This window comes from Chinchilla lanigera, unplaced genomic scaffold (genome assembly GCF_000276665.1).
Source record: "Chinchilla lanigera isolate Chin_1 unplaced genomic scaffold, ChiLan1.0 scaffold00013, whole genome shotgun sequence".
Lineage (NCBI taxonomy): Eukaryota > Metazoa > Chordata > Mammalia > Rodentia > Chinchillidae > Chinchilla > Chinchilla lanigera.
In genome coordinates, this window is record NW_004955414.1 from 3,163,390 (window position 1) to 3,174,994 (window position 11,605).

The following is an 11,605-nucleotide window of genomic DNA, read 5'->3' on the forward strand; positions in this document are numbered from 1 at the left end:
TTTCCCATCTATAAGGATTATTCTATAGTATGATGATTTACTAAAAGAAACTCAAGAATGGTTTTCTTTCTTTGGAGACCTTTAAAATGATTTTTATTTCAGGATCATTAAGACTTCAAAATATAATTTTGTTGCATAAGGAGCTACATTTAATGAAGTAAATCAGCCTTCAGTAAACTGGAAAAAAGTAAAAACTTGACTGTTCTACTTTAAAAAATTTTTAACCCGATATTGAAGTCTAATGATATATTCTAGAAGTAATTATTTTTGAGACAGGGTTTCACTCTATGGCCCAGTCTGGCTTAGAATTTATGTCAATCCTCCTGCCTCAGCCTCCCAAGTGCCAAGATTGCAGCTTGTGATCTCACGCCCAAATCTACAAATAATTTTAGAATTTGTGTTGTCACCTAGAGATCTAACTAGAGCTCTGTTCCAACAACTAATACTGATGTTTTCCATTTATTTTCCGTGTAACTCATGTTTTTGACTTTTATGAATCTTGACCTTGGATTAGTAGACTGCATAAGTAATCTGAGACTGTATTTATTCTGTGTCATCTTTCCACTAATGCTTACAAAATGGGATTTATTCATCTTACTGACAGATTGATGATGTAAACTTTTCCAAGGATTATGCTGTTGTATTTCTGTACATGCCTTTAGAATTTGTAATGGAAATCTAAACTATTTTTGTTCCTTTTAATATTATGATATTGCCCTTGGACAATTGTGAGTACCACAGGAAGAGGGGCATTTGCAAGCGGAAAGGATTTCTTGGATGTTGACTCTGAAGACTGACATTAACTTTCTGTTTCTAGCCCCTGCCCCATGCTTCTGTAACTTTCTTCAAATGAACATATGCAGGTCACTGTTCCTACAAAAAAGCATGCATGAGTTATCTAACTCCATGGATATCAATGTTTCATGTACATATTAAGATACACTCTATCTCTATACAAATATACACAAAACACTTTTCCTACAGTTATTCTAGTTATCAGTATGATACAAAAAAAATGTATCTATCCATGACAAAAACATTCTCAATATTAGGAACAAAGGAAAACATCTTCAACTTATCATGTAAAATAGAGATATACTGAATGCCTTCTCCTTTAGACTAGAAGAAAGATGAGGTGCTCATTGTCTTAGTCAGTTTGCTGCTTAATAATGCACCATAGACTGGAGAGTCAAATACCATAGCTTTACTTCTCACTTTCCAGGAAGCTGGGTGCACAAGATTAAAGTGCCAACAGATCTTGAAACTGCTGCAGGTCTTCTATCTGGTTTACAGATGGTGGCCTTCAAGATGTATTTTCACATGACAGAGGGAAGAAAGACAAAATAAGCAAGCAATTTCTGTGATTTGTTGATATTATTTGACAGCATGTAATATTCTGTCCTTTTGTCAGATTTCTGGAATTTTGACTATGATGCACCATGAGACATTCTTTTCTGATCATAGAAATTTGGGATTCTACATGCCTCATTTATCTGTATGTTACTCTTCCTCCATATTTGAAAGTTTTCCGCTATTATTTCTGTAAATACGTTTTTCATGACTGTTATGCTGTCTATTGATTTTTTATTTAATTTTTGCAATTGATCTTAGTCTTCTTTACATCATCTAGTAGCTGTTGGGTCACCTCTATGTTCTCTTGCTTTTACTTTATCACTGAGTATGTAGTCACTAGCATCAATTCTATTTTCCAGTTCTAACATCTGTCCTCAAATTGGTTGCTTTTGTTGCCTATATTTTCAATAGAATTTTGAAAGCCTCAGATTTCCTTTTGGCATCTTTTAATATACTCCATTTCCTTACTAAACTGGCCATTCATGTTTTGTATCATTTTGTTCAGTTCAGTATGGTTTTTATTAGTGTCTTCTTTTAGTAGCAACATTATATGGTAAAGATGCATAATATGAATTCTATTTTATATGTATTTTGAATGGTGCAATACATGTAAAACTTTTATTGACCCCTTAGATACTAGAATATCCTTTGTGATAGAGAAAATTAATTTTACTTTTAAAAGCAAGAAAAAACTCATTAATTATATATAATGAGATGTATTTTATGGCCATTAAAATAAATTTAATGACAAATTACTCAGAACATTTTGGATTTGTCTCATCCCAATGGATACATTTATATATTTTCAACAGCTATATTATCATGTTTCACACTCCCTATCTTCTCAGAGTGCCCAGAAAGGAATGTGCTATTCTTTTTTCTGGCTATGTAAAGGGTCTTAGTATCTGACGATCCCTTCCAGAACCCACAAGGAAATTTTTAGGACTATCTCTTAGACTTTCTTACCAATATTATTTCTGCTACTATTTAAAAGTGTTAATTATCTTATGCTTGTAAGAAAGTACAAATTTGGGAAAATATACAGTAAATATAGAAATGCAAAGGAGATATTTTAAAATATCAATAACTAATTTACTTATACTGGGCTTGAGCTCCATCCCAAATACAGTTCTGGAGAAAAAAAAATGAGTAAGCTTCACAGTATTAATAGCATACATTAACTGAGAGTTTACCATCTTATGTCTATTGATAAAATGTGGAAAGTAAACTTTATAGCTCTCTGTTTAGAAAACAGAAAGCTGATTTCCCTGCATAGCCCTTGGTGAATGCATACAGGAATACTGTACCACCAAGAGGTCTCTAAGGCTTCAATTCATTCTTTTCTTTGCTTGCTCAGCACACTGAGGTTTTTTCAACACTATGAGAAGATAGTTACATCTTAGAGGTAGATACATATTAGGCCATCCTGTGCAACATTTATAAATGCAAGATGGCAAGTGGAAAATTCACACTGAAAATGATAAGGAATCAGAGCACCTGTGCCCTTTATGATCAACCTTCTTTTCTCTCTAGGTAGACCCACATGAACTATCCAGTTACACAGTTATATCCAGTTATAAGTATCTTTCTCATACTTACATAGGAATTATATAAGCTTCACTTTTATGGGACCAAGAATTTTATTTTATGTAGCACAATTAAATGGATAATGAATGATGTCACTGACAAGCCATAATCAATCTATGAAAAAACACAACCACTGGACAGAGATCTCCTTTTGTTAATATCAAAAAATGGACATAAAACATACTATCTATGTTTCAAAATGGGAAATGGATATTAAATTTCCTCCTTGACAGTGAAGTTGTCATTTTTCCCCAGCAGTCTCTGCTTGCCCCTTCCTTCCTCCCTTCCTTCCTTCCTTCCTTCCTTCCTTCCTTTCTTATTCCTTTTTTTCACTATGACCAAAGAGATGTTTATTTTAAATCAAATAATTCCCTTTTTCCCACTCCAAATGATTCAGATTCTTTCCTAATAGACTCTGACAACCTGTAACCATGATCACTGTATTTTTGTTGTTGCTTAACTTCATTTCATTTTCCTTATTTCTTTGGTTTAGATTTAGTTGTGATACATTTGTTAGGTTGGCTTTATAAAATATTACTGATCATAAGGACTTATAAAAAGGTAAGGTCCACACAATGAAATGCTAATATTTTACGTTAATTCCATTTTAATAGTATGATGGTTAACTGCTCTGGGATTAAAATCACCTTTCTTCTCATAATACTCATATAAGAATTAAAATGGTCTGTACACTTCCCCGACTCATTTTTATCTCCCACCAAATGTGAGTGAAAATTCCAGAATTACTTCAGAGAGTTGATGTGAGCATCTAATTAGGAAATAAGAAAAAAGGCTCTTTGGTGATGATGTACTTTTACTATGAGTGTGGGAAATTTTTAATTATTGATGTCATTAAGCCTAATTAGAAACTAACCTTAAATTATTTATTTAATTCTATAGATTATGGTCCTTGAAATACTCCATGATTTTCTAAATAGCTAGCATATGAGTAAAGCAAAAATATTTCTGAGGTTATCATTTAAAATTATTACTGCAAAGGACATTTTCTTTTAATACAAATCAGTCTTTGAAATCAAGACTCAAGGTGAATTATCTTTGCATGGAAGCAAGTATTTTTTAAAATATTCATCTGAAAGTCATATGTCATGTTACAAAACTGAAAACATTCAATTCTTTCCAAACATCATTATCCTCCACTATTTTCAGTTAAATTTTAATTTAGCATATCAACTAATGCATAAACCTATTAACATATATAGTGTGCCTTATTTCTACATTTTTTGCAAACATTTAAATTTAGAGATAATTGATGAATGTTTACAAATTCTTAACTAATCAAAAATGATGTTAAAAGAATTAGAAAATCTATATTTCTTTCATAGTAATTAAATCTGTGACTAAAAACCTGTCTTAAATGATAGCTTTATGCCCACATGACTCCATGAGTAAATGTTTAAATTTTTTAAAGAAGATATATCAACCTCATAGAAAGTATTCTGAAGAATAGAAAAAAGAGACACTTGAAAACATTTCTTGGGGCCATGAGTGATACAAAAACCAAAATATCATGGATGCATACACATTACAAAAAAGAGAAATTATCTCAAAAGTAGATATAAATCATAATTATTAGTAAATCAAATTATGAGATATATTAAAAAGATAAATCAATTATATTCAGTTTATTACCAAAAAAAGGTCATTTTAACATTCAATAATCAATGTAATTCATCATAATAATATTTTATGAAAAGGAAGAATTATATGATCACCATGATAGTTTCAGTAAATTAACTGGATAAAATCAGTACTGTTTATTTCGGTGTAACTTGCTGCAGCATTGAGAAATAGTTTGCAGAATGTGGGAATAATAAGAAGCTGACCTTATGAATTCCTTTTTTTACAAAGATTACATTCTTTGGTTGCATATTATACAATGCATGGATGAGCTCTATTTTCTTGTATTTACTCAGGTTATTATGCCAGAAAAATTTCAATCCCCCACTTCAGTAGTCATACAAATATTTTAAAGCATAATTCATGAAATATAATTGTCTGCTAATATCCAAAATATGTCATTTTCATTATTATGACATCTTTCAAATCCTAACTTATATGAATACTATATTTCAGTAGATTATAGATTTCTTAGTCACTTTTTCCTCACTGGGACACAGTGTCTGACTCCTACAACTGAGAGGAAGAGAGGTTCGTTCAGGCTCACTTTTAGTTCATGGCTGGTGGGATTCAGGCGGAAAGGGCGTGGCAGAGGTTTGCAGCAAAGGAAAGCTGTTCCTGTCATGACTGAAAAGTAGAGAGATAAAAGAAGTTGCAGAGAGGGATACCCCTTCCAGATGGTGCCTCCAATGACCCCATTTCAATGAAATCCCTCTTTCTGACAGCATATTTAGCTCCTGAACTCATTTATGGGTGAATCCACTCATTAATGCCACTATGATTCAGTCACCTTCCAAACACACTAACATTTGGGTATCCATAGATCTAAACCGTGACAATAGCTTGCTGAAATGTAATATATTATACAAATAAATCATTACAACATTTGAAAACTATGTTCTTCAAATTGTAAGTTAACTGATCTCACAAAAATTGAATTAAATGCCCAAATTGCTGAGAATCAACTTCCAAAAGTCAAAATAGCTTAAGTAAAAACAGATGCAGCTTTACATAAACACAACTTTATTCAACTAAACACTTCATTTACAGTGTGCTTCTGCTCATGATTCAAATGCAGAGACTCTTTCTGTGTCTCTGTGTGATAAGTACTGTGTTCCTTTTCTCTAGAAGTGCAGATTGATTTGTCTATATGTGTAAGAAATTATTACTTCAATTATTAATAAGATCTAAATCCCAACTGATACTTCAAAAGTGCTATACTATTAATCAATCATTTTAGGTGTTAATATCTACAAAATATAGAATTTAAATACTTCTAGCCATAAATGTTACTTTATTTTGAAAAGTAATGGATAAAAAGAGAAGATTTCTATACTCAGAATTATGTTCCTTACACTCTGTCAAGCAAATAATCTTTCAAGTGCTTAGGTAGTAGGAAATTTATTTTAGTAAGTTACATATAGCATATTAATTTTTGCTATATTTTAAGCATGCTTCAGATATTTACATATGCTGTATATATGTACAAAATCAAGTTACACACTAATGTACATTTTTCCATATTGAAATGATCTCTTTCTTGCTTTAGTAGAGTAGCATAAAGAAAAAACTTTCATTTGTCATCACATGTTGTTGTAAAGTATATTGGCCTTGAGTAGTTGCAGAATTTTACAATGTCCAGCGGTCTTTTTTTCATTTCTTTAAAATGCATAGAATAGCATCTTCCAAAGCCATTCGTAGGCCCAAACTTCCCAGCTCACTCTCAGAGGATCCAGCCTGTTTGACTGAATTAACTGTGCTTTTGGAGAGCGCCATGGGATGCCCAGGAAACACAGGACACGTGCATCACGAAGGTTGGAAAAGCTTTCACCTCATAGACAGTGACTTGCTAAGTAAATATGAATATTTGGGGATTAGAGACCAGGTTTTGTTTGTTTGCTTCTCTTGAGAAAAATTGGTTTTGCATTTGCAGTGAAGGGGGTACCAAAGGGCTTATAAATTACAACTTGGGTATTCAAAATTGCTTTTCCAGGGCAGCATTTGGAGACTCGAATGCAACCATTAATCAAACCCCAGGTCTATGCATAAACTTATCAGTAATAACAGCAATTATTGTTTTAAAAACTCCTTTACAAAAGCCCTTTTCTTCTATAATCTTGTTGATCTCATATAAGGGTTTGATCTGCAGCAATGAAAATTGGTAATATAAATTTTTAAAATGTTTTTGTTTTTCTTAAAAGAAACTAAATTAAAGCAAAAAGACTATTCTGGGAATTTTTTCTTTCAAATTTTTGTATATATCACTTTCCAGTCTCTGTCTGTTCTGACCAACCCAAATCTGAAATGGACTCCCCACGTGTAATATAATATAAAAATAAATCATTACAACATTTGAAAACTATGTTCTTCAAATAGTAAGATAACTGATCTCACAAAAATTGTAACTAAATACCCGAATTGCTGCAAATCAACTTCCAAAATCCTTTTTAATCTACTCTTTTATTCAGTGGAATCAATCAGTTAATAAACTAAATTTTTTTGTTATGATAGTTTTTCCCTTAGACTTCAACCTTTATCAAAGAACTCTTATCTGTCTGTTTATCATTATTGGAACTATTCGTCATGGGTCACTTTCATTTTGCATATTTTATTAGCAAAGAGATTAAAGCCCTGGACTGTCTTTCCAAGAATGTTTGTGTGGAAACCTCTTTGAGAAAATTATGGACAGTATCTACCTTCAGAACACAAAACAGATTTATATACTTCCTAGAGTGCTATAGTCTTTCTTTCAAAGCAAAAGTTGGGCATGTTTGCTTGTAGCCCATTTTAGAAAACAGGTTTCTAAATCTTGACATTGTTCAGCAGTTATGCAAACCCACTGTGTGCTAAGCAACCACCAAAGCCATTCCCTGCCACTCTGCATGGCCTGAGAAGCAACATAAACATCATATTTTGTTCTGTACCATGAGGACCAAATCCTTTGTTTCTGTCCTAGAAGGCTTATATTCTCCTTCAGCATTGTCAAATTTTGGCAGATTAACTTGTTGGCTGACAACGAGGGGAAAAGCCAACTCTTCATTGTTGTTGGCCCCATGTAACAGATACCAATAAAATCATGTGGTTTATTGAAGGAACCAAGTATATATTTGTTGAATAATGAATATAATGAGTTAATAATTCATAATTTATTTATGTGGATATATAATAGAGTTCATAAAATTTAGACCATCACAATCATATATTTTGACTGAAAAAAGTTTCTCTTTTAATGTGAATAAAGATTTTGAGCTAAAAAGTTTGAGAGTTTGCAGTTTCATCAATCACACATGAATTACATTTGCAGTAGCACCTGTCTCTTTCTATGTTATACTGAGAAAATGTTCTCAATTTTTATATCTTCTTTGTACATTAGAGGTATAGTATTTATACTACAGTTAAACTAGACTACATAATGTAGTAATTATTCCAGTAAAGTTTATTGCTCTTGCTATTTTGCTGCAACTCCTTTCTGAGTCGTCCTTATTCAACAAAACAGTGGTATGATTTATTGAGCCCTTGTGTAATTCAAGCATTGCCGTGGATTAGTTTTCCACGGCAATGAAACTCTATGATATTCTCCAGGTCTGCAGTACTTCATGAACTTGTGGTGTGATGTCTTTCATCCTTAAGAAAATATCCAAACTTTGCTTTTAAATATGGTACTTGCAGGGCTGGGGATTTAGCTCAGCGGCAAAAACTCCTGCCTGGCAAGCGCAAGGTCATGAGTTCAGTTCCCGGTACCGGAGAAAAACCAAATAAATAAACAAAGAAAGAAAGAAAGAAAGAAAGAAATATGGTACTTGATGTGCTGCTTTCTCATCACTTTATTTCACCCCTTCTTTGATTCCTTTCTTTTCTCTTCTGACTTCCTCCTCCTTTTCTCTTGGCATTCTTTTTCTGTGTGTGTCTCTGTCTGTTGCTTTCTGTCTCTTTCTTCCTCATCTGGTGTTTTTTCAAATCTCCAATCACATGTATGGCAGACTTTTAAAACGCTATGGCCTCTATGTCTGTAGTACTCTTTTCTGTATATTTTTACCATTCTGTCTTTCTATGCATTTTCCTCAGTATTTTCTTATGATCTATCTTCCAATACCTGGCTCATCTATGAGAGACAGCTGTTAAGCACCAGAACTTGCATTTTCTTATATTTTTAAGTTCTAGAATTTCATATTTTTGTTGTTTTCCATTGTTTAGGAAGGCTTTTAAGATTTCCTTTTATTTTCATTAGTGTATTCAGTACAATTATGTTAAAGTCTCTATGACAACACTGCACCTCATGATTTATGTTTTTCCTCAGATTCTGATTGCATATCTTATCCTCATATTCCCATTAATTTTTCTGTAAGTGATGGGCATTGCATTTTTTTTAAATGTAGGGGAATGAAAACTACAGGCTCAATATAACATTATGAGCTTCATAGAAAATTTATACTTGTTTCTGGCAGATGGCTGGAAACACTAGCCATTTGGATCACATAAATCTAATCTTAGAAAATAAGATAATGCAAGGTTATGCTTCAGTCTTTAAGGGTAGTTCTACTTGTGTCTCCTCTTTTATCTTGTAATGCACTTACCTGGGGATCCTGCCGAAAGAGCTTGGGTTTTCCAGGTCACTTTTCCTAAACAACCTTCACCTCTAACTTTTGTCCAGTTAGAATCACAAAAAAAACTGTACACTCTTCTCTTTCTTGAGCTCATAAAAACTTTTCTAGATTGCACATCTGCTGCAAGGGCAGTGTAAGACCCAAATGCTGCATAATATTTCTAGCTGTCTTTTTCTCATGTCTCAGTCTTATGATTTTTCATTGCTTTATTGGCCTGTCAGTGCCTTTACTTATTATACAAAACCTCCTAACTTTTATAACTGTTTTCATAAAATAAATTTCCATTACTGGAGTCCTAATGTGCTCCACATTTTTCCATTCCAACTCCTTCTTTTATTGAAATTTGTACAGACCAATGACTAATTTAAATATGCAACATTTCTTAAAATATGTTTAAATTTTAAACTTCTGAATTATTTACTATAACACTCAGAATAGTATTTATTATGCAGCCCATCATACAATAGGGAAAACACACAAACAAGAAGAATTTTTAATAATTAGCATGATAATTGCAATTTTTGTTGGATTCAAACCTACATCAAATATTGAAAAGATGAACAATTTAAGAACAGAATAAGCAGTTATCAAGTGGCAAAGGAAAGAACAGAAAAGTCAGTTTCTGGCAACATGAGAAAGAACACATAGGTGAACTGATCCTGCACCTAATCTTGAGTTATGCAGACAAAACATATATCCAGCTATTATAACATTCTTTTATTCTAGAAAGAAGATAGACTGAGGGGAAATCTCAGAGAGGAGAAAAGAGGAGGAAGAGAAGAGAAAGGAAGAACAGTGAAGGGCAGAGAAGCCCAAGGGAGGAGAAGAGAAGAAGCAAGAGAAGAGAGAGGACAGTAGGGGAGGGGAGGAGACAGCAGAGCAACTATGAGCTGTAAGGATATCAGGCCAGATGAAGAAGAGGTAAGAAAGAGGCTGGCAAACCTGGATCCTCTGTTCTGCCCAGAGCCAGGAGCTCTGCTCATACCTGAACTGTTACAGTCAAGGAGCCCTGGATATTTTTTTCTAGTAAATTTGTGTATTTAAACTGAGCAGTTTAATGTAAACTTCCATCTCATCTAAAGCCTTTGTGACTCCACAGAGCATTCTTATTTCAGAAAAATCACTTGATTTTATTAGTTAAAACTAACTTAAAATCTGTAAATCATACTTTGATTTTCAGGCCTCTGGGGCCTATTTATAAGTAAAATCAACAATTTTGTTCATCTGACCACTAAATTGCTTAAAAACCAATAGAGTTTTTCTTAATGTCTGTGATGCCAATGTTATGCCAAATCTGGATTCAACTTATAAATACTGGTGAAGCAGAATTTCTTTTTCAGTGAACTTTGAAGAAAAGTTTAACTTAAATTTCCAGTCAAAAAATGAATTCCTTGACTAAAACATTTTTATGAATTGGACTAAATTTAGACTCATGATATCTTTTTATTGTAATACTTCATACCCTTAAAATGTGGTCCCTTCACTTTAGGGGTCTGATATCTTGTTTAGGCATATTTATTTCTTATTTTATCAATTATTATTTCTAAACAATTTTTTTAAAAATCACATAATATTTTTAATGAAGAAAAATATTGTGTATACATACTACACAAATGTACTATCAATGTTTTCTGAAGTGTCAGCATCTAGAGTACTTGGTAGTCATGAACCAATCTGGTTAATTCATACACTATGTGTCCACATTTGGTAACTTGGCTTAGACAAATAGTTGATGTCTTAAAACCTAACTCACAAAAGGAACACTTTCTTCTTTAAATGTTTCATGCATTTTTTAAAACTCTTTTTACTTTTGTTTTGTTGATTTTCACTAGTTTCTCTGTCCTATTCTACATCCTTGTTTCCCCTCATACTCCTGGACATATTTCTTAAGAGACCTATACTACTGGCCCCGCTCCCTGCTGCCACTGTGGGAGCAGCCTTGGACTCAGGAAGCCCAGTCCTGGGTGGCCCAATCCTCTGGCTCCACCCCCTGCCACCATATCAGGAACAAACTTGAATCCCCAGAAACCTGGGGAGATTTGAAAACGACAAAAAAAGACACAAAATGAAATCTCAGCCAAGCACCCCACCCAGAACAAGTCCAGGAAATATCAGCATGGAAGAACAAATTTACCTCTGAGGACTGCTTTCATTGCATCCCATAGATTCTGGAAAGTTGTATTTACATTCTCATTTATTTGTAGGTATTTTTAAATTTCCTCTTTAATTTCTTCTGTAACCCATTGGTTGTTCAGGAGGTTGCTATTTAATTTCCAAGTGTTTAAGGAGTTTTTGGAGTTCCTTTTGTTGTTAATTTCCAATTTCATTGCACTGTGTTCAGATAATATGCATGGGATAATTTCAATTCTTTTGCATTTCAGAAGGTATGTTCTATGGGCTAAGATGTGGTCTATTTTAGAGAA